The sequence below is a fragment of the Salvelinus alpinus genome, chromosome 5 (genome assembly GCF_045679555.1).
Source record: "Salvelinus alpinus chromosome 5, SLU_Salpinus.1, whole genome shotgun sequence".
In the NCBI taxonomy this organism is placed as follows: Eukaryota; Metazoa; Chordata; class Actinopteri; order Salmoniformes; family Salmonidae; genus Salvelinus; species Salvelinus alpinus.
In genome coordinates this window covers 61,663,312-61,686,634 of record NC_092090.1, presented here as the reverse complement: position 1 = coordinate 61,686,634, position 23,323 = coordinate 61,663,312, and the positions used below count along the sequence as shown (strand labels likewise).

Sequence of the window (23,323 nt, the reverse complement as noted above, 5' to 3'; positions counted from 1 at the left end):
GCTGGCTTGAGCAGGTGGACCTTGCGTGCGCTGCAGGATTTTAATCCATGACGGTGTAGTGTGTTACTAATGGTTTTCTTTGAGACTGTGGTCCCAGCTCTCTTCAGGTCATTGACCAGGTCCTGCCGTGTAGTTCTGGGCTGATCCCTCACATTCCTCATGATCATTGATGCCCCACGAGGTGAGATCTTGCATGGAGCCCCAGACCGAGGGTGATTGACCGTCATCTTGAACTTCTTCCATTTTCTAATAATTGTGCCAACAGTTGTTGCCTTCTCACCAAGCTGCTTGCCTATTGTCCTGTAGCCCATCCCAGCCTTGTACAGGTCTACAATTTATCCCTGATGTCCTTACACAGCTCTCTGGTCTTGGCCATTGTGGAGATGTTGGAGTCTGTTTGATTGAGTGTGTGGACAGGTGTCTTTTATACAGGTAACGAGTTCAAACAGGTGCAGTTAATACAGGTAATGAGTGGAGAACAGGAGGGCTTCTTAAAGAAAAACTAACAGGTCTGTGAGAGCCGGAATTCTTACTGGTTGGTAGGTGATCAAATACTTATGTCATGCAATAAAATGCAAATTAATTACTTAAAAATCATACAATGTGATTTTCTGGATTTTTGTTTTAGATTCCGTCTCTCACAGTTGAAGTGTACCTATGATAAAAATGACAGACCTCTACATGCTTTGTAAGTAGGAAAACCTGCAAAATCGGCAGTGTATCAAATACTTGTTCTCCCCACTGTATATATAATTTGTATATATGCACATTTGTGGCCTGCTGGAGGTCATTTTGCAGGGCTCTGGCAGTGCTCCTCCTTGCACAAAGGCGGAGGTAGCGGTCCTGCTGCTGGGTTGTTGCCCTCCTACGGCCTCCTCCACGTCTCCTGATGTACTGGCCTGTCTCCTGGTAGCGCCTCCATGCTCTGGACACTACGCTGACAGACACAGCAAACCTTCTTGCCACAGCTCGCATTGATGTGCCATCCTGGATGAGCTGCACTACCTGAGCCACTTGTGTGGGTTGTAGACTCCGTCTCATGCTACCACTAGAGTGAAAGCACCGCCAGCATTCAAAAGTGACCAAAACATCAGCCAGGAAGCATAGGAACTGAGAAGTGGTCTGTGGTCACCACCTGCAGAACCACTCCTTTATTGGGGGTGTCTTGCTAATTGCCTATAATTTCCACCTTTTGTCTATTCCATTTGCACAACAGCATGTGAAATTTATTGTCAATCAGTGTTGCTTCCTAAGTGGACAGTTTGATTTCACAGAAGTGTGATTGACTTGGAGTTACATTGTTCCCTTTATTTTTTTGAGCAGTGTATAATGAGACAAATTACAGGCAGTAGCCTACAAGTAGGAAAATATAATTAAATTGATTAAAAATGAAATGTATTTCAATATAATTGACATAGGCTTATATCCTACTGTTTATATTTTAATGCAGTCATCTCGGTTTTCATTTGAAGATTTTTTTTATACTTCGCTTGTTTGTATCAATTGCAAAGACACTGGCGACTTTTTTTGTTGGCAACTTTGTTCAGTGAGCAGGTCACAGAGATACGGATAAACCATATGATTCTACGTTTAGTGGAGATCTTCTGTGTATAAAGTGATGTGGGAGGGCAATCTGTTCGCAAAGCGTTTACTTTAAACGTTATTGCTACTATACAGTCCACAAGGGCACCATCCATGAGATGGTTGTATGGATAAGTGGCTGGCGTTCGAACGTTGGTGCCAAAATAAAGGTATTGTTCCTTTTCAGAGATCTCTGGTGGCCATTTTTATATTATAACAGGGTCTTTTTCGAGCAGGGCCGTTAATTCTCCACACCGAAGATGTATATGGCAGCTATTTTAGCGTGTCATGTAGGAATTTATGGTTCCACTCCAGTGGCTCATCCCATGGCAGTGCGGTTTTTAAAAAGGTGTGCGCCGTCTCAGACCGGTTTCTAAGCCTTTTGCGCCCACTTGGGATTTGGTTTTGGATGTGCTGTTTGAGGGCCCCTTCGAACCGATGGAGCCTGTGCATCTGAAGATCCCCTCCTATATGAAGTTTGCGCTTGGCGACTCAAAAGTAACGTTGCGGCCTTCAACCCTAAGGTCATGACTATGTCCTACAGGTCTCTAGCTTTTTCACTTTTCGCCTCCTCCATTTGCTTCTGAGGAGCAGCGGAGGTTACATGGCCGGTGTGCAGTAGGAGCGTTACACATGTACATTGAGCGGACTAGGGGTGTCCGTTTGTGTGACCAATTTGTCGGCTGACCTGGTGCAATTTCATGGTTTCTTTGACTCCAGTGAGTTTGTTTGGCACAGCTTCCTCGTTCCTCAATCCAAAAGAACTTGATACTCGATCCACTCTTCTCAAGTATTTTGAAGAGCTCCTTGGGAGTCTGCACATCTTCCTCTCCATTAAATGTGTTTGTCTGCACAATGTTTCACAGCCCCACCCACACCATCTGGTGCCCCCTTCCCATGAGCCTTTTCAGAAAAGTTCCAGGTGATTTGTTTGAATCCGTAAATACAGTGGGGAGAACAAGTATTTGATACACTGCAGATTTTGCAGGTTTTCCTACTTACAAAGCATGTAGAGGTCTGTAATTTTTATCATAGGTACACTTCAACTGTGAGAGACGGAATCTAAAACAAAAATCCAGAAAATCACATTGTATGATTTTTAAATAATTAATTAGCATTTTATTGCATGACATAAGTATTTGATCACCTACCAACCAGTAAGAATTCCGGCTCTCACAGACCTGTTAGTTTTTCTTTTAGAAGCCCTCCTGTTCTCCACTCATTACCTGTATTAACTGCACCTGTTTGAACTCGTTACCTGTATAAAAGACACCTGTCCACACACTCAATCAAACAGATTCCAACCTCTCCACAATGGCCAAGACCAGAGAGCTGTGTAAGGACATCAGGGATAAAATTGTAGACCTGCACAAGGCTGGGATGGGCTACAGGACAATAGGCAAGCAGCTTGGTGAGAAGGAAACAACTGTTGGCGCAATTATTAGAAAATGGAAGAAGTTCAAGATGACGGTCAATCACCCTCGGTCTGGGGCTCCATGCAAGATTTCACCTCGTGGGGCATCAATGATCATGAGGAAGGTGAGGGATCAGCCCAGAACTACACGGCAGGACCTGGTCAATGACCTGAAGAGAGCTGGGACCACAGTCTCAAAGAAAACCATTAGTAACACACTACGCCGTCATGGATTAAAATCCTGCAGCGCACGCAAGGTCCCCCTGCTTAAGCCAGTGCATGTCCAGGCCTGTCTGAAGTTTGCCAATGACCATCTGGATGATCCAGAGGAGGAATGGGAGAAGGTCATGTGGTCTGATGAGACAAAAATAGAGCTTTTTGGTCTAACTCCACTCGCCGTGTTTGGAGGAAGAAGAAGTATGAGTACAACCCCAAGAACACCATCCCAACCGTGAAGCATGGAGGTGGAAACATCATTCTTTGGGGATGCTTTTCTGCAAAGGGGACAGGACGACTGCACCGTATTGAGGGGAGGATGGATGGGGCCATGTATCGCGAGATCTTGGCCAACAACCTCCTTCCCTCAGTAAGAGCATTGAAGATGGGTCGTGGCTGGGTCTTCCAGCATGACAACGACACGAAACACACAGCCATGGCAACTAAGGAGTGGCTCCGTAAGAAGCATCTCAAGGTCCTGGAGTGGCCTAGCCAGTCTCCAGACCTGAACCCAATAGAAAATCTTTGGAGGGAGCTGAAATTCCGTATTGCCCAGCGACAGCCCCGAAACCTGAAGGATCTGGAGAAGATCTGTAGGGAGGAGTGGGCCAAAATCCCTGCTGCAGTGTGTGCAAACCTAGTCAAGAACTACAGGAAACGTATGATCTCTGTAATTGCAAACAAAGGTTTCTGTACCAAATATTAAGTTCTGCTTTTCTGATGTATCAAATACTTATGTCATGCAATAAAATGCAAATTAATTACTTAAAAATCATACAATGTGATTTTCTGGATTTTTGTTTTAGATTCCGTCTCTCATAGTTGAAGTGTACCTATGATAAAAATTACAGACCTCTACATGCTTTGTAAGTAGGAAAACCTGCAAAATCAGCAGTGTATCAAATACTTGTTCTCCCCACTGTATATGGCACAGTGCTGAGTAGGTATATGTTCTTCTTTTCTGTATTGGGTGACGGGACCATCGCTCATCATGTGGAGTCATGATTTGTGGATTCTTGTTCTTGACATCTCTTAGGACAGGCTCCAGGTGAGCCCAGACTGCTATCTCATCATGTCTAAGGGAGTCAGATATGGTGGCGTAGGACTGGCTTCCCTCTGATGTTTATGCAACACTTGCATGGATCGTAGCCTGCTGTCTACTCCCCCCAAAGTGGAACACCTGTATTTCTGTGGCCAATTAGCAACTGAGTCAGCAGTAATCTATGTCCTGACGATACAGGCATTTTCTTGACAGAGGCATCAGCAAATTGACCCTCAATTAACTTCTCTAGGGTAGGGGGCAGCATTCAGAATTTTGGATGAAATGCATGACCAAATTAAACTGCCTGCTTCTCTGGCCCAGAAGATATGATATGCATATAACTGGTAGATTTGGGTAGAAAGCACTCTAAAGTTTCCAAAACTGTTCAAATAGTGTCTGTGAGTATAACAGAACTGATTTGGCAGGCGAAAACCTGAGAAAAATCCATTCAGGAAGTTTTTCTTTTTTTGTTGTTGTAGTTTTCTATTCAATGCCATTACAGTATCCATTGACTTAGGACTCAAATTGCAGTTTCTGTGCCTTCCACTAGATGTCAACAGTCTTTATAAATTGTTTCAAGCTTGTATTCTGAAAAATGAGGAAGTAAGAGCAGTCTGAATGAGTGGACCCTAAAGTGTCACAGAGCTTTTTCATGACCGAGACCGAGAGAGTGCCTTTCTTGTTTACCTTTTAAATTGACGACGTTATTGTCCGGTTGAAATATTATCGATTATTTAGGCTAAAAACAACCTGAGGATTGAATAGAAACATCGTTTGACATGTTTCTATGAACTTTACGGATACAATTTTGATTTTTTTGTCTGCCTGTTTTGACTGCGTTTGAGCCTATGGATTACTGAAGAAAACACGTGAACAAAACAGAGGTTTTTGGATATAAAGAGACTTTATCGAACAAAAGGAACATTTATTGAGTAAATGAATGTCTGCTGAGTGCAACCATATGAAGATCATCAAAGGTAAGGGATTCATTTTATCTCTATTTCTGACTTGTGTAACTCTTCTACTTGGCTGGTTACTGTTTGTAATGATTTGTCTAGTGGGCTATGTTCTCAAATAATCGTAAGGTATGCTTTCGCCGTAAAGCATTTTTTAAATCTGACACCGTGGTTGGATTCACAAGAAGTTAATCTTTAAACCTATGTAAAATATGTTTCGTTTTCTGAATTTTTATAATGAGTATTCCTGTATTTGAATTTGGCGCCCAGCAGTTTCACTGGCTGTTGAAGAGGTGGGACGCTAACGTCTCACGTACCCAAGAGAGGTTAAGAAACAGAAAAAAATTGGTTATTTATGCAAACGTATTTTCAGTACAAAACTGACAAAGAACACCCTTATCCTACAAAAACGTGTGTTTTTACTTAATAGGAGATAATATGATGTATTTGTGTGTAAAAATAATAATAATTAATATTATTTGTAACTTAAATTTGTACATAATGTTTCTGCCACCGTCTCTTATCACCGAAAAGAGCTTCTATATAACAGGACAGCGATTACTCACCTCGTACTAGAAGAATAGTTTTTCTTTAACGAGTCAGATTTACTTCATACACCCGACAAGGCCCTCATCCCCATCATTCGCAGGAGAAAGAGACGGAGATCTCCGGGACGTAGGTTGGGGTGCCTTGTAAGGATCTGACGGCGAGTGAGTAATCTGCCTTTACCATCGGTCCTATTAGCCAACGTACAATCATTGGATAATAAAAGAGACTAACTACGATCACGTATATCCTACCAGCGAGACATTAACTGTAATATCTTATGTTTCACATAGTCGTGGCTGAACGATGATATGAATAACATACAGCCGGCGGGTTTTACGCTGTACTGGCAGGATAGAACAGCCACCTCTGGTAAGACAAGGGGTGACGGTCTATGTATATTTGTAAACAACAGCTGGTGCACGAAATCTAATAGTAAGGAAGTCTCTAGGTTTTGCTCGCCTGAGGTAGATAATCAAATGATAAGCTGAAGACCACACTATTTACCAAGAGACTTTTCATCTATATTCTTCGAAGCTGTCTATTTACCACCACAAACCGATACTGGCACTAAGACCACACTCAATGAACTGTATACGGCCATAAGCAAACAGGAAAACGCTCATCCAGAGGCGGCGCTCCTAGTGGCCGGGGACTTTAATGCAGGGAAACTTACGTACATACCCTAACCAGAAGCCATGGGGATTACAGTCAACATCCGCACTGAGCTAAAGGGTAGAGCTGCCATTTTCAAGGAGTGGGCTCTAACACGGAAGCTTATAAGAAATCCCGGTATGCCCTCTGGCGAACCATCAAACAGGTCAACATTCACAAGGCCGCAGGGCCAGACGGATTACCAGGATGTGTACTCCGATCATGCGCTAACCAACTGGCAATTGTCTTCAATGATATTTTCAACCTGTCCCTGACTGAGTCTGTAATATCAACATGTTTCAAGCAGACCACCATAGTCCCTGTGCCCAAGAACACTAAGGTAACTTGCCTAAATGACTATCGACCTGTAGCACTCATGTCTGTAGCCATGAAGTGCTTTGAAAGGCTGGTCAAGGCTCACATCAACACCATTATCCCAGAAACCCTAGACCAACTCCAATTTGCATACCGCCCCAACAAATGCACAGATGATGCAATCTCTATTGCACTCCACACTGCCCTTTCCCACCTGGACAAAAGGAACACCTATGTGAGAATGCTATTAATTGACTACAGCTCAGCGTTAAACACCATAATGCCCTCAAAGCACATCACTAAGCTTAGGACCCTGGGACTAAACACCTCCCTCTGCAACTGGATCCTGGACTTCCTGTCGGGCCCCAGGTAGTAAGGGTGGGTAACAACACATCCACTACGCTGATCCTCAACATGGGGGCCCCTTAGGGGTGCGAGCTCAGTCCCCTCCTGTACTCCCTGTTCACTCATGACTGCATGGCCAGGCACGACTCCAACACCATCATTAAGTTTGCCGATGACAACAGTGGAAGGCCTGATCACCGACCACGATGAGACAGCCTATAGGGAGGAGGTCAGAGACCTGGCCGTGTGGTGTCAGGATAACAACCCCTACCTCAACGTGATCAGGACAAAGGAGATGATTGTGGACTACAGGAAAAGAAGGACCAAGCACACTCCCATTCTCATCGACGGGGCTGTTGTGGAGCATGTTGAGAGCTTCAAGTTCCTTGGTGTACACATCCCCAACAAACGATAATGGTCCAAACACACCAAGACAGTCGTAAAGAGCGCACGACAAAGCCTATTCCCCCTCATTAGACTGAAAAGATTTGGCATGGTCCTCAGATCCTCATAAAGTTCTACAGCTGCACCATCGAGAGCATCCTGACTGGTTGCATCACTGCCTGCTATGGCAACTGCTCGGCCTCTGACCGCAAGGCACTACAGAGGGTAGTGTGTACGGCCCAGTACATCACTGGGGCCAAGCTTCCTGCTATCCAGGACCTATACCAGGCGGTGTCAGAGGAAGGCCCTAAAAATTGTCAAAGACTCCAGCCACCCTAGTCATAGACGGTTCTCTCTGCTACCGTATGGCAAGCGGTACCGGAGCAGCAAGTCTAAGTCCAAAAGGCTTCTTAACTGCTTCAACCCCCAAGCCATAAGACTCCTGATGAGCTAATCAAATGGCTACCCAGACTATTTGCATTGCCCCCCCCATTTTACGCTGCTGCTACTCCCTGTTTATTATCTATGCATAGTCACTAACTCTACATATTACCTCAATTACCTCGACTAACCGGTGCCCCCACACATTGACTCTGTACAGGTACCCCCTGTATATAGCCTCGTTACTATTATTTTACTGCTGCTCTTTAATTATTTGTTACTTTTATTTATCTATTTTTTACTTAACACTTATTTTTCTTAAAACTGCATCGTTGGTTAAGGGCTTGTAAGTAAGCATTTCACTGTAAGTTCTACACCTGTTGTATTCGGCGCATGTGACAATTAAAATTTGATTTGAACATATTGACATCATTCAGTACAACAGTTTAGTCATATGGTGTAATCGGAATTTCTGGTGACTCCGAATGATAATTTTGGTTACACCATATGACTTTCCTCACCTAAACATGTTTTAGAGGCAACTGCTTATGCACCCATGTGAACACTTGACTTTGGCATCAAGTATGTATCTTGAGTATCTAAATTAAATATAAGCTTTTCCGGTAATTCATCCTTTTTATTGGTTTGTAGTAGTCGCACCGAATTATCAGATTTTGGGGGTAAAACCTGACAGGGAGTGGAAATGTAAACTTCAAACAATCAAACATTTACGAGAGACTTGCTTACCTTTATTCTTAACCAAAGGGTATCTCACAGGCATCTTAATGATGTCACATCCTGTCACGTGATTACCATTATGTGATTTGATCCAAAATTGTGACTATGTCGGTCCCCAATGGATAGTCATGATGGCTATTTTTCCGGACAAAAGTATTTAAAACCTTTCTGCCTAACCTGTCTTACCCATACAGACGTATAGTGCAATAGACCCTTAAAAATATCATGCCAGAATAATAATTTGACAGTTTTGTTATGATTTGAGATGTTTTATTAACATTTATATAGATTGCATTTGTCTTCGGGCAGTTGTATGACTTTAGAGCACTGAAAGTGACAGTTTTGTTCACATTTAACCATGAACTATTTTAGAACTAAATAAAAGAGAAGGGGCATAGTTACATAACATAAAATGTGTATAAATTGGTTGTTGATTTTAATATTTAATTCGGACCACAAAATATGCACGTCACGTCATTGACCCAAATGTCTGCAATCCAGAATTCCATCCTTAGTTTTTTTGTTACATTGCATCTAAAACACATCGCTATGACTTCTCACTGCTCTTAGCATTGTATTACTGAAAGAACATTAGATGTGGCTTTTACATTAATATTGTAGGCTGGCTAGGCCTAACTCATTTGTATTGGAGCAAGACAGGGCCGGTTCTAGCAGTGTGTAATACAATACATTCAATGTATAGCACTCAGATTTTATTGTAACACCCACCACCCACATAAAATTAGGGCTGTGACAGTGATGGAATTAAAACAAAAATAATTAAATATTTAACCTTTTATTTACCTAGGCTGACGGTAATTAGCCAGCCAAATGACCGCAGTCTCTGTAATAACCGTTCAAATAGCAAAGAAATATAAATACATATAATTTTTTTGCCACACATTTTCTCCTCTCCACTCCTGGCTGCATGTGCTGCCATAGATATAGAATGAATAGAACAGGCATCCCTATTCAAGTCAATGATGGCATAATGGGTGGACTGGCGGCCATTGTTGTGTACCCATAGGCGCAAAGCTGGAAGTAAAATCAGGAAGTATACCCATCAATATGTGCTGTGATTTGTTGATTCAACTCAACTGACATTACAAAAAATACTTTCCAATACATGAGCCACATCAGTTAACATCATTTGATTGAACATTCTACATTACCATGGAAATGATTGCAACACAGCCATTAAGGCAGCCATTAAGAGTGTACTCATGAGTTTACCAGTTCGAATTGCCAGGGTTAGATGTTCCAAGTCCATTTCATTCTATGCCTATGTGTGCTGCTGCTGCACCTTGCTTACACCTTTCTGTGTGTGCTAGTTTGCTACAACAACTTGCTTGTTTCAGCAAGAAGCAACAAAGTTTCATCATGTTGTTAAGAGTCAATGTCACTGCAGAAAAGGACTAAACCGTACGAATGGCCTGCTTCAGTCAGGTGTTTGTCCCCGCCCACAAAAAAAAGGTTACCATGGTTATTTTATTTTCATTATGGTTTTCATCCATAACCATCAATTACACTGTAATTGTGCCAGCCATACATAAAATTAGATTTTCCACTTTTTTCTCACCTTTCTTTAAACATCTGTAAAAGGCGTTGTTTGGGTAGAGATCTAACCAATCCACATTTCAAGTATTTATAAATGTAGTAACATAAATGAAAAGCCCTTGTCAACCCACTCTGTACCCAGAGGACCACTCAGGCTGACCCCTGTCTCAGGGGGACTAGTGTTAATGTAACATAAAACAGAGAACCCTCCTCTCCTCTCAATCTTTACTGCTGTTCCCACACACACTGGGATTGACAGGCCCATCATTGCAGCCTGAGATTGGAGTGTTTGTGTGTTCATTTAAGGGTTTTTAGAGAGCTGGACTTGTAAAAGGTAGATTTAATGGTCTATGTGGGTGGACGAACACTACAAATAGAGCTGATGGAACTGGTCTCTTTTAAAAAGCGTCTGTCCTCATTTATAAAACTCTGTTTTTAGCCACATGCAGTACATTACGTATGGCAGATAGCCTGTTCGCCCGTCCATTACAGAGAAAGACAGCGGAGGTGGCCTCTGAAGTCCAATGCTATTCACTATACTAATTTCTAAAAGGTCCCTATTGCTGTCCTCCGCACTGAGCACTCAGACGTAGTTACAAAAGGGGGAAACAAAGTTTGACGTCTGTAAAGCCTATGCTATATTCCATTCAGCTCATTTCTGCTCAACCCGTACCTGATTCTGAATAGTGAATGACCATGCACTAGACCGAGCGTAATCAAGAACTAATTTGACAAGGTCTGGTCCCAGAAACTCCCTAGATGGCAAAGGCCCGAATAGATATTGTCATTTATCAGCGTAGTAACCAACCCCCATCTCGCAACCCATGCGATCCCAAACTGTTCAAACAGTTTACACCCTTTTTGATGGTGGAGAGAAATATGTTCTTTCCTGCAATTCTACACATTTTGCCATGCATTATGTGTGTTCATATGATACCAGGGGTCGAAGCCCAACTGAGTTCCCCCCCCAAAAAAACGTGGCCCGTATTGACCCCGTTCTGGGTCCGGATCCAGCACGTGGTCCGCCTGTTCAGTATGGGGGCACTAGACCTCCACTCCATAGATTAACAACAGAGAGATAATGGAAGCCCTCTCTTATCAGCTCTCCAAACAACAAATTTAAAAGATGTATTTTTTTCACTCCAATATTGTGTTATTTTTTCTGATAAAAATAGGCTAAATAAAAATATGGTTAACAATTTACAGTATCACTCAGCCAGTGGTCTCACTTTTCTTGGTCATGTAACAATGTACGCACACATGCAGGCAAACGTACACCACACACAATTCCTTCACCTTATCATGGCCACCTGGCAATGATGTGAGATGTGGTATTGGTTTCCAATGCAAGAGTCTCCCCAATGGATATTACCCCCATGGCTGAGGCAGGGCTGTATATGTGTAGTGGCGTCTGCGTGTAGGCTAGGAATAGGGCTGGGCAATATATATCGTATTTTAAGATTTACCGGTATGGATCCACATACTGGTATGGATATTTACAATAAGATCTATAACAATATTTTGATATAGTGCTAAATAAATGAAAAGTGGTCCAAATTGGACTACTTCACAGTCAGTTTTGTCCTAGTTTGGTTGAGCAATCAGAATGGAGGAAGACCATTAAAACCATTTAGAATTTTTGCTGTTCATGCACTACTAGTACTCCTAAAAAATGTTTATAACTTTTACCATTCTGAAACATGAAATACCGCTATACCGTCCAAAATGTGAAAAGATATTGTGATATGTGTCACGCCCTGACCATAGAGATCCTTTTATTCTCTATGTTGGTTAGGTCGGGGTGTGACTAGGGTGGGTTATCTAGGTTATTATTTGTCTATGTTGGCCTGGTATGGTTCCCAATCAGAGGCAGCTGTTTATCGCTGTCTCTGATTGGGGATCATATTTAGGCAACCTTTTTCCACTGGGTTTTTGTGGGATCTTGTTTGTTTGTGTGTAGTTGCCAGTTGCACTGCATTTGACTTCTGTATTGTATTGTTCTGTATTGTTTTGGTGAGTTTCTTTAATTAAACATATGGAACTCTATGCATGCTGCGCCTTGGTCCGTTAATTATACAAACGACCGTGACAATATGATATTTTGGCCATATCGCACAGCCTTTGCTAGGCCTAACATGCTGACCAGACCGCCTGCGTTGCATATGCGAGCGGTGCAAAATAAATGTACACATACATGTTATTCAATCATTTCATCCAAACTGCTTGAACACGCACGTCAACGGGTGTCTGCGTAGCCAGACCCTAAAATAGAACTTAGTTCTATTTGACGCTTGACGTGCTGCAAGTCCCGCCTCTCCCATCTACTCATTGGTTTTTACGAGCATATACACACGTGGGGGATTGAAAGATGAACGAGCTCCTCACTCCAGTTGGTGGCGGTAATGCATCTTAAAGTTGGTTGCCAACCTCCATATAAAATCAGAAGAAGAATGAAGAAGGAGAGATTAATCAAAGAAAACTAACTATGACTCATAAATGGGTAAAAATTCTAAAAAGATCCAGCAAAGAAAATTACCATATGTATTTCAGGTAAATTGGCAACCCAATGTTTATCTCCCAGGACAAATGAGCTAGTAACAGCAAGATAGCTAAATGTCCATGAATGTTTCCAATGTGTTTCAAACTCTCCCCAAATTAATAGAGTTGGTTCATGGTAGGTTTTGGTATTTTAACCTGTGTGTCATGAACGCGTCTGGTGGGGATAGACAAAATCAACATGGGCACATTGTGCCCCATTGTCACGGAGTCAGTTTGGTCATCAGCTACATCTGCCCAACAAGACAGGAATCAAAATGATTTGGACATGATGTTACACCACCATTCCATTCCCAACTATTGGGGAATAGATCAAATAGACCATGGATCACATTCCTACGGTAGATGCACCCACAACATTGCACCTCAAGAATGATCAATAAAGAACATAGAATATTGTATACTTTCATAACTGCTATTGCATAGCTTGTAGCCTGTTTAATGTAAAAACCCTAATAAAAACTTTTTTCTTTTAAATGGATAAAGTATCCTATTGCATGCATTGCCTGTTTTTTTAAATGTATTCCTGCACATTCATCATATTTCCCATGCAAAAACCTAGCCTTTGAGTGACCAAAAAATAATTATGGTTTTACAACAACAAAAAATATGACATGGTTTGTTTATGCTCTGCATGCAATAGGTCACTCCATGCATTTGGAATTGTAATGCAATAGGTCAGTTCCATACTTCACATTTGGATTTTGTGTCGTTGCCATTTTAGACTAGGCTATCATCCACAAACTGTCAACAGGGGTCAGACTCGGAGCCCTGTGAAATCAATAGGGAATGGAGAATTTTTAACTATTGAAGCAAGAATGGTAGAGCATAATGATGGATTAAAGCGTGTTTAAATAGTGAATTCCAGAGGTGTGACCTTGTTAAAACTACTGAACTTCTTATGGAAACCGAAACACTCTAACCAACTCCATCTGCATCTTTCATGCAAAAATAAATACCAAACGCTAACATCGCAGAAACGTGCACCACACACACGTGCCTCATAATCGCTTAGGGCAGATCACTCAAAATAATGAAAATAACTCGTTTCCTTTATATTTTCCGCAAAAAGAAAGAAACAGCTTTAATCAATAATATGGAACAATACAATTGAATGTAGCAACACGATGTTTGATGTTGAACAGCGACTCATCAAAACTTTTTGCTAGTGCCAGTCTGCGAGATTCATCCCCCGAAAAGCATTGAGAAAACATCTAAAATGAAATTCATTTTTATAATAGGCAGACGATTGCATGCATAATTATATTATATACACGCACTCACCTAATACTATGTTGTCAGCTGGAAAAATGCGTGAGTGGTGTCGACTTCTTAAAATGTGTTCATCTGACAGAACCAGGACAGACGCAACTGGTCCGCATTTTAACTCCACGATGTAGCCTGCCCCCTCAACGGACGATGTAGCCTTAATAAATAAAACAATCTAATGTTAACATTACCATACTTCAAGCTATGAGTGATCACTACTAACAGCTATTCATTTTGATGTATTCCTCTATACGACCAAATTGACACTATCGCTATATTATTTCGTCTGGGATAAAAACAAGTACGACAGGGATTCTTAGAGATACAGTCAGCTCCGTGCTCTCTCAACAGTCAAGCGTGAGAATAAGCGCCCCCGTCCGGAAAATGTTCACGGAATTTCTCCGCGAAATCAAGAGGGTGAGATACATTTGTAATCGTCAGCATTTCTAGAGATAACAAGCAGTGTGTTTTGTAAATGTGTTCATGTTATGTTCATACCTATGAATTGAATTGTAGCCTATAATTTCCAATCTCATCACGGACAATTATAGCTATTTAGCAACTTTTCAACTACTTTCTACTGCTACTTAGCATGTTAGCTAACCCTTCCCCTAACCCTTTCAGCTAACCCTTCTCCCAACCCTAACCTTTTAACCTAACTCCTAAACTTAACCCTAACCCCTAGCCTAGCAAATGTTAGCCACCTAGCTAGAATTATTAAACATAAAGAACGTTTTGCAAATTCGTATCATATTGTACGTTTAGCAAATTCGTATCATATTGTACGTTTTGCAAATTCGTAAATATACTACGAATTGTAATTTTTTACATATCATACGAAATGGGTGATGGACATCTACAAATTAATACCTACCATACGAAACATGTCATACTAAATGGAGTGTCTTGGATTTATGTACAGAATAATACAAAATGCTCTGAGTATAGCTTGAGTATAGCTGCAGGCCTTACACAAGTTCAGATTTCATTCACAAAATGCCTTATGAACTAACACTCAGACTTGATTCTGTCTGAAATTATACCTCAAGTCTGTAGCTTGACAGCACTAGTACCTATTTCTATCATCCTTCAATAACTGTTTGAATAAGTCAGGATGTTCACTGGCATCAAATACAATGTTTTTGGATCACTAGAAAGAAAAGAGATGGATATATTCCCGTGGGTGAAATCATGGGACATCACAACATTACAAACTACTGGAGTCTATGGAGTCAGACTACTAGAAGAGATGAACAACGCCTTTTATAATCAAACTACAGAAGGACTTGAAAGAGAAATATACCACTAAATATACCAAATACATTTACATATTCAATTTATTTAACAAAACAAACTATGACAAATTACATAATTACAGCAACACAATGAACACATCACAACACATCACAGGAACTGAATGGCTAATGAGAGTGGATTATGGTTGTACACTCTTAGGAAAAAAGGTAATAAGCAGAACATATAGTCTACTTGTAAGCGGTGCGTAACTGGCAGCAGGGAAGTCAGGCGCAGGAGAGCAGAAATGGGTAACAGTCGGAGCACTTTAATAACCTCTTATGCAAGGGGGCACTATTTTCACGTCCGGATGAAAAGCGTGCCCGTAGTAAACTGCCTGTTACTCAGGCCCAGAAGCTAGAATATGCATATAATTAGTAGATTTGGATAGAAAACACTCTAAAGTTTCCAAAACTGTTAAAATAATGTCTGTGAGTATAACAGAACACATATGGCAGGCAAAAACCTGAGGAAAATCCAACCAGGAAGTGGGAAATCTGAGGTTTGTAGTTTTTCAAGTGATTGCCTATCCAATATACAGTGTCTATGGGGTCAGATTGCACTTCCTAAGGCTTCCACTGGATGTCAACAGTCTTTAGAATGTTGTTTCAGGCCTCTACTATGAAAGGGGAGCGAATAAGAGCTGTTTGAACCAGGGGTCTGGCAGAAAGCCTTGAGTTTAGTCACGCGAGCGGCCGTGAGCACGAGCTCCGTTCCCTTTAATTTCTAATGACAAAGGATTTGTCCGGTTGGAATACTATTGAAGATTTATGATAAAAACATCCTAAAGATTGATTATATACATCGTTTGACATGTTTCTACAAACTGTAATGGAACTTTTTTGACTTTTCGTCTGGACTTAGTGCTCGCGCCTTGTGCATTTGGATTACTGGACTAAACGCACGAACAAAAAGGAGGTATTTGGACATAAATGATGGACTTTATCGAACAAAACAAACATTTATTGTGGAACTGGGATTCCTGGGAGTGCATTCCGATGAAGATCATCAAAGGTAAGTGAATATTTATAATGCTATTTCTGACTTTTGTTGACTCCACAACATGGCGGGTATCTGTATGGTGGCTGAGCGCTGTAATCAGATTATCGCATGGTGTGCTTTTGCCGTAAAGCTTTTTTGAAATCTGACACAGCGGTTGCTGATACACTTGTATCTTTCATCAACGTTTGTGATGAGTATTCCTGTAAATTGATGTGGCTCTCTGCAAAATCACCAGATGTTACTGAACATAACGCGCCAATGTAAAGTGAGATTTTCGGATATAAATATGAACTTTATCGAACAAAACATACATGGTTAGTGATTAATTTTATCTCTATTTCTGCTTTTTGTGACTCCTCTCTTTGGCTGGAAAATGGCTGTGTTTTTTGTGACTAGGCGCTGACCTAACATAATCGCATGGTATGCTTTCGTGGTAAAGCCTTTTTGAAATCGGACACTGTGGTTGGATTAACAACAAGTGTATCTTTAAAATGGTGTATAATACTTGTATGTTTGAGGAATTTTAATTATGAGATTTCTGTTGTTTGAATTTGGCGCCCTGCACTTTCACTGGCTGTTGTCAAGTCGATCCCGTTAACGGGATTTCAGCCATATTAATGATGCAAAAACAAACGGCACCCAGAACAGCAAAATACGGGTTGAAACAACCCGTCGCCAACCAGCCAGAAATGCACAAACACTTACAACAAACAATTCCACACACAGACATGGGGGGAACAGAGGGTTATATACACGTCAAATAATGAGGGAATGTAAACCAGGTGTGTGGGAAAACAAGACAAAACAAATAGAAAATGAAAGGTGGATCGGCGATGGCTAGAAAACCGTCGACGTCGACCGCCGAACGCCGCCCGAACAAGGGGAGGAACCGACTTCGGCGGAAGTCGTGACACTACTTCTGCTTGTCTACATAGGGGAACCACATTTGGTGCTAGGTAGAAACCTTTGCAGATGTTTCTACCTACAATATACAACAAAAAGATCAGTCAAATCACTGTGTTTGTGTGTGTCTGTGTGTTTGTGTGTGTGTCAAATCAAATCAAATTTTTATTGGTCACATACACGTGTTTAGCAGATGTTATTGCAGGTGTAGCGAAATTCTTGTGTTTCTAGCTCCGACAGTGCAGTAATATCTAACAAGTAATATCTAACAATTTCACAGCATGTACCCAATACACACAAATCTAAGTAAAGGACTGTAATTAAGAATATAGAAATATATGGACGAGCAATGTCAGAGTAGTATAGACTAAGATACAGTAGAATAGTATAGTATATAGATATGAGATGAGTAATGCGAGTAATGCAAGATATGTAAACATTATTAAAGTGACTAATGTTCCATTTATTAAAGTGGCCAGTGATTTCAAGTCTATGTATATAGGCAGCAGCCTCTATGTGCTAGTGATGGCTATTTAACAATCTGATGGCTTTGAGATAGAAGCTGTTTTTCAGTCTCTCTGTCCCAGATTTGATGGCCCTGTACTGACCTCGCCTTCTGGATGATAGAGCGGTGAACAGGCAGTGGCTCGGGTGGTTGTTGTCCTTGACAATCATTTTGGCCTTCCTGTGACATCGGGTGCTGTAGGTGTCCTGGAGGGCAGGTAGTTTGCCCCCGGTGATGCGTTGGGCAGACCGTTGGGCAGACCCTCTGCAGAGCCCTGTGGTTGCGGGCAGTGCAGTTGCCGTACCAAGCAGTGATACAGCCCGATAGGATGCTCTCAACTGTGCATCTGTAAAAGTTTGTGAGGGTTTTAGTTGCAAAGACACATTTCTTCAGCCTCCTGAAGTTGAAGAACTTGAAGCTTTCCATCTTCTCCACTGCGATCCCATCGATGTGGATATGGGGTTGCTCCCTCTGCTGTTTCCTGAAGTCCACGATCATCACCTTTGATTTTTTGACATTGAGTGAGAGGTTATTTTCCTGGCACCACACTCCCAGAGCCTTCACCTCCTCCATTTAGGCTGTCTCGTCATTGCTGGTAATCAAGCTTACTACTGTTGTGTCGTCTGCAAACTTGATGATTGAGTTCGAGGCGTGCTTGGCCACGCAGTCATGGGTGAACAGGGATTACAGGAGGGGGCTGAGAACGCAGGTGTTGTTTCCTACCTTCACCACCTGGGGGTAGCCCATCAGGAAGTCCAGGACCCAGTTGCAAAGGGCGGGGTTCAGACCCAGGGCCTCGAGCTTAATGATGAGCTTGGAGGGTACTATGGTTTTGAATGCTGAGCTATAGTCAATGAACAGCATTCTTACATAGGAATTCCTCTATTGCACCTCTTCAACCTCAGGAGGCTGAAAAAATGTGGCTTGTCACCAAAAACCCTCACTAACTCTTACAGATGCACAATCGAGAGCATCCTGTCGGGCTGTATCATCGCCTGGTATGGCAACTGCACCGCCCACAACCGCAGGGCTCTCCAGAGGCCCTCAGATTGTTAAACAGCCATCACTAGCACAGAGAGGCGGCTGCCTACCTACAGACTTGATATCATTGGCCACTTTAATAAATGGAACTCTAGTCACTTTAATAATGCCACTTTGAGAATGTTTACATATCTCGCATTACTTATCTCATATGTATATACTGTATACTGTATCATACACTATCTATTCTATACTATCTATTGCATCTTAGCCGCTCTGTCACTGCTCATCCATATATTTTATATTTATATATTCTTATCCCATTCCTTTACTAGATTGTGTGTATTAGGTTTTGTTGTGGAATTTGTTAGATATTACCTGTTATATCCTGCTGCTCTGACGGATCTAGAAGCATAAGCATTTCGCTACACTCGCAATAATATCTGCTAACCATGTGTATGTGACCAATAAAATGTATTTGATTTGATTTGATGACATGATGCGCACTCATTGGGATGGCATGGGAGAGCACAAAAAAGCCATAGACTCTGCCTCTGTAATAAGGTCAGAGGCTGAGAATCCCAGGAGAGTGTGGAGACAGTAAGGGTGATTCCTTTCACCAGTGCCTTGACATTTACCTTCGCACCCTTGAGCCTGACTACACTCAATCATAGGACCTACTGAAGAAATGAGTCTTCAGTAAAGACTTAGAGGTTAAGACCGAGTCTGCTTGTCTCACATGGATCGGCAGACCATTCCATAAAAGATGAGCTCTGTAGGAGAAAGCCCTGCCTCCAGCTGTTTCCTTCTAAATTATAGGGACAATACGGAGGCCTGTGTCTTGTGCCCGCAACGTACATATAGGTATGTACAGCAGGACCAAATCAGAGAGATAAGTAGGAGTAAGTCCATACAATGCTTTGAAGGTTAACAGTAAAACCTTGGAATCAGTCATAGCCTTAACAGGAAGCCAATGTAGAGAGGCTAGCACTGGAGTAATAGGATCAGATTTGTTGGTTCTAGTCAAAACCTCTTAACACTAAATGGGAGACTGGGGGCTGAGTGGAGGGTAACATACAGTAGCTGTTGTTTGAAGAGATGGTTTGTGAGTCTGATTTTAAATATGCAAATGAGGTGATGGATACTCCAGGGGTTTCAGGGAAGTGGAACTGAGTGGAAGACTCCGAAGACAATGTTCCCAGTGCCCATTCTGGTGTTGGAGGTGATAAGGAGGCCGGAGTCAGATCAGAAGAGTGAGTGACAGGGGATTTAGGTGTGCAGCATGTCAGAGGTAAGAAAGAGCCAGGACATCGAGAGATTTGTAGGTGAGCAGTGGAGACGGATGTGATGTTTTTCCAGGTTTCGGTGTGGATGTAGGGAAAGTTTGGTTTCCAGTGGTGTGAAATAAAAGATCCAAGGATAAAGCGAACAACGATGGTCTTTTAAAGGTTTAATAACATTCAGACAATGTGCACAATCGTAAGAAGTTGCATAGAGCCTGCCTGCAAAGTTCTCCAATAGTCCATAGCATTACTTTGTACTATAACATCAAATAAGGACCCAGAGGAGTTAGAAATATATTTTGCCTTCCCCCTGCCAGCCTATCAGAATGCCTGCAAACAGATTGAGCCTTTCAGGGTGAGCACTGAAGCAGCAGACTTCTTAACATATAGAAGAGGTTTGACAGAGAGGCTATAGAGATGAGTGTTGCAGTAGTCCAGGTAAGAGGTGGAAATCTGACAAACTCAACACAATACTTTTCAGAATGTCCAAAACCTGGCGGTCCAACTTTGCAGAGCAGAAAGTCTTATTGTTGTGTGAAACTGAAGGAGTCAGAGAGTTGGGGCTCAAATGTTGTGTTTTATGGGGTAAACCAAAGGCTATGAAATGTGTCCCTACCCTGTGAACAATACAAAGTTGGTTTAAGGTGACTAGGTCACATGGTCAAGGAGCTATTGAAATTGTAAGTCAAAAGTTGAACTAATAAATTAAGGGAAAAAAGAATGTAGCCTGGAATGTAGCCTCATGCTTTGATGTCATCCTTCAGAAGAATAAGCTGACAGTAACAAATCATGGATCATCTGGAAATTGAAGATGATGAGACAGTCTATGATGAATATCTGTGTGAGCAAATTTCTGAGTAAGCACTTCCAAATGCAGTGAAACTGATTTTGTTTCCGGTGTGGTTGAAAGAGAAAATGTTGTCTGATTTGTGTGATTGCAGTATTTAATAAAAGTTGACAAAACGGTTGTTCGGGATAACTTGGAGGTCCTACTGGATGGCTGTTTGTGGTCCCTGAATTTCAGCTGTCAATGAATGTGACCTCTGACCCCAACAGCTATCAACTAGGGGCCCGGGCTACACTGCCTCAAGTCTGCACGCCCTGCCTCTGCTCGTGAGAGGGAAAAACTCAGCACTTCTTTGCACACATACCACTTGGAAGAGGTGATGTTTTGTAACAGTGCACATTGGCATAGGCCTACCGGCAAGGCACGTATTTTTTTTAACATTCTGAGAGCGAAAATAAACATTTAGCCTGTTCTGAGAACTTATATTTTTGGATTGGAGGGAGGTTGTGAGAACATTTTACACCTGAACATCTTCCTGGGAGCGTCACGATCGTCATAACTTTGAGGAAGAGTGGACCAAGGCGCAGCGTGAGAGAAATACATCTTCTTTAATGAAGACAAACAAAACACTTACAAACGAACAAAAAACGATCGTGAAGCTAAACAAACTACGTGCACACATGCAACATAGACATAGACAATTACCCACAACAGCCTAATGCCTATGGCTGCCTTAAATATGGCTCCCAATCAGAGACAACAATAAACAGCTGTCTCTGATTGAGAACCAAACCAGGCAACCATAGACTTTCCTAAACACCTACACTGAACACAACCCCATACACTCTACAAAACCCCCTATACAATACAACCACCCAAGACGAGACAAATACACACAAACATCCCCATGTCACACCCTGACCTAACTAAAATAATACAGAAAACAAAGATAACTAAGGCCAGGGCGTGACAGCACCCCCCCCCCCCCAAAGGTGCGGACTCCGGCCGCAAAATCTGACACAGAAGGGGAGGGTCCGGGTGGGCCTTCCTACGGCGGCGGCTCGGGTGCAGGATGTGGCCCCCACTCCACCATAGTCAATACCCGCTTCGGTGGCTCTGGCAGAACCTGGCTGACCGGCGGCTCTGGCAGATCCTGGCTGGCCGGCGGCTCTGGCTGCTCCTGGCTGGCCGGCGGCTCTGGCTGCTCCTGGCTGGCCGGCGGCTCTGGCTGCTCCTGGCTGGCCGGCGGCTCTGGCTGCTCCTGTCTGGCCGGCGGCTCTGGCTGCTCCTGTCTGGCGGGCGGCTCTGGCTGCTCCTGTCTGGCGGGCGGCTCTGGCTGCTCCTGTCTGGCGGGCGGCTCTGGCTGCTCCTGTCTGGCGGGCGGCTCTGGCTGCTCCTGTCTGGCGGGCGGCTCTGGCTGCTCCTGTCTGGCGGGCGGCTCTGGCTGCTCCTGTCTGGCGGACGGCTCTGGCGGCTCCTGACTGACGGACGGCTCTGGCGGCTCAGGACAGACGGGCGGCTCTAGCGGCTCAGGACAGACGGGCGGCTCTAGCGGCTCAGGACAGACGGGCGGCTTTGAAGGCTCAGGACAGACGGGCGGCTTTGAAGGCTCAGGACAGACGGGCGGCTTTGAAGGCTCAGGACAGACGGGCAGTTCAGGCGGCTCTGGGCAGATGGGCAGCGCAGGCGGCGCTTGGCAGACGGACAGCTCAGACGGCGTTGGGCAGACGGGCAGTGCAGGCGACGCTGGGCAGACTCTAGCCGGCTGAGGCGCACAGTAGGCCTGGTGCGTGGTGCCGGAACTGGAGGTACCGGGCTAAGGACACGCACCTCAAGGCTAGTGCGGGGAGCAGCAACAGGACGCACAGGACTCTGGAGACGCACAGGTGGCTTGGTGCGTGGTGTAGGCACTGGTGGTACTGGGCTGGGGCGGGGAGGTGGCGCCGGATATACCGGACCGTGCAGGCGTACTGGCTCCCTTGAGCACTGAGCCTGCCCAACCTTACCTGGTTGAATGCTCCCCGTAGCCCGACCAGTGCGGGGAGGTGGAATAACCCGCACTGGGCTGTGTTGGCGAACCGGGGACACCATGCGTAAGGCTGGTGCCATGTATGCCGGCCCGAGGAGACGCACTGGAGACCAGACGCGTTGAGCCGGCCTCATGGCACCTGGCTCAATGCCCAATCTAGCCCGGCTGATACGAGGAGCTGGTATGTACCGCACCGGGCTATGCACCCGTACAGGAGACACCGTGCTCTCTACCGCATAACACGGTGTCTGCCCGTACTCTCGCACTCCACGGTAAGCACAGGGAGTTGGCGCAGGTCTCCTACCTGACTTCGCCACACTCCCTTGTAGCCACCCCCCCAAGAAATGTTTGGGTTTGACTCGCGGGCTTCCAGCCTTGCTTCCGTGCTGCCTCCTCATATCGCCTCCTCTCGGCTTTAGCTGCCTCCAGCTCTTCACGAGGGAGGCGATATTCTCCCGGTTGTGCCCAAGGTCCCTTACCATCCAGTATCTCCTCCCAAGTCCATGAATCCTGTGTATGTTGCTCCTGCTGCTGCTTGACACGCTGCTTGGTCCTGGTATGGTGGGTAGTTCTGTCACGGTCGTCA

At 43.5% G+C, this 23,323-nt stretch overlaps 1 protein-coding gene across 1 annotated transcript in view; it reads right to left on the bottom strand.

Annotated features, from left to right (window-relative positions):
* Nucleotides 1–14,312, bottom strand: part of LOC139576438 (growth hormone receptor-like) — an 81,533-nt gene extending 67,221 nt beyond the window's left edge. Inside the window, exon 1 of the mRNA XM_071402559.1 lies at nt 13,970–14,312. The gene's annotated coding sequence lies outside the window, so the exon portion shown is untranslated. The remainder of the gene's footprint in view (nt 1–13,969) is intronic.
* Nucleotides 14,313–23,323: the final 9,011 nt, after the last annotated feature.